This window comes from Eimeria mitis, genomic scaffold (assembly GCF_000499745.2).
Source record: "Eimeria mitis Houghton genomic scaffold, Emh_scaff1169, whole genome shotgun sequence".
Taxonomy (NCBI): Eukaryota; Apicomplexa; class Conoidasida; order Eucoccidiorida; family Eimeriidae; genus Eimeria; species Eimeria mitis.
This window is the reverse complement of record NW_013567988.1, coordinates 7,244-8,767: the sequence shown is the minus strand read 5'-3', so window position 1 is coordinate 8,767 and position 1,524 is coordinate 7,244.

Here is a 1,524-nt window from a genome sequence, read left to right as displayed (position 1 = left end):
TTTTGTTGGTTTTTCTTTGTTGTCTTGCTTCCTCGCATGCAGCTGCTGCAACCCTAAACCCTAAACCCTAGTGTAGAACCCGTAAACCCTAAACCCTTATTCATATACGCTAAACCCCAATCCTTAAACACTACATGCTAATGCATAAACCCTAATTTGCTAGAAACCCTAAACCCTAAACCCTAATTTGTAAACCCTAAATCCTAAACCCTAATTTGTAAACCCTAGACACTAAACCCTAAACCCTAATTTGCTAGAAACCCTAAACCCTAAACCCTAATTTGTAAACCCTAAACCCTAAACCCTACTGTGTAAACCCTAAACCCTAAACCCTAATTTGCTCACTTGTACCGAAACTGCGCCAGAAGAAACCCGTCGCTTGAGAACTCCAGCCGCAGCCCCTGGGCTGTCTCTGCAGCAGCAGCAGAAGCAGCAAGAGCAGCAGCAACAGCAACAGCAACAGCAGCAGCAACAGCAACAGCAGCAATAACAGCGGTGTGCAGACCCTGTATTGCAGCGACTGGCTTCAAGACTACTACCACCGTGCTGCTGCTGCTGCTCCTACAACTACTGCTGCTGCTGCTGCTGCTGCTGCTGCTGCTTCTGCTGCTCTGCCTGTGACTGCTCCGGCTGTTGGTTGTCCTGCTGCTGCTCATGCTGCTGCTGCTGCTGCTGCTGCTGCTGCTGTTTCTGCTGCTACGGGGTAGGAGTGCTGCTGGGGGGCTCACTGAGCGGCGGCACCAACGACTGCAGGGCGGCCAAAGAGAAGCTGTGTCTGCAGCACACAGAGAACACACACTCTGCTGCTGCTGCTGCTGCTGCTGTTGCTGCTGCTGTTGCTGCTCCTAATCCTGCTGCTGCTCGTCCTGCTGCTGCTGCTGCTCGTGACGTTGCTGCTGTTGCGGTTGCTGCAGCAGAAAGGCGCATCTACGAGCAGCAGCAGCAAACATTACGGGCAGCAGCAGCAGCAGGCCAGCAGCTGCTGCACTGCAGCATTAACAATAACAGCAGCAGCACTACAAAAGCTAACTGCTGCTGCTGCTTCGGCTGCAGCAGCAGCACTAGCAGCAGCAGCGGCTGCCCCCCCGAAGGAGCAACAGCAAAAGCAGAAGCAGCAAGAACAGCAGCAAAAGCTGCGTCGTCATCATTAGCAACAGCAGCAACAGCAGCAGCAACAGCAGCAGCAATAGCAGCAGCAACAGCAGCAACAGCAGCAGCCGCAACAGAGGCAACCGCAGCAAAAGCCGAGACACCACCAGCAACAGCAGCAGCAGCATCAGCCGCAACACCAAACTCGCCAGCAGCAGCAACAGCAGCAGCAGCAGCAACAGCAGCAAAAGCAGCAGCAGCAGCAGCAGCAACAGCAGCAGCAGCAGCAGCAGCAGCAGCAGCAGCAGCAGGTATAAGCTTGCCTGTGTTGCTTGGTGAGCCTGTAGGAGGGGAAGGCCGTGGGGGTCAGCCTGAAGACAATCTGCTGCGCCGTCTGCCCCTGCACTGTCTGTACATATCACGCAACAAACACTA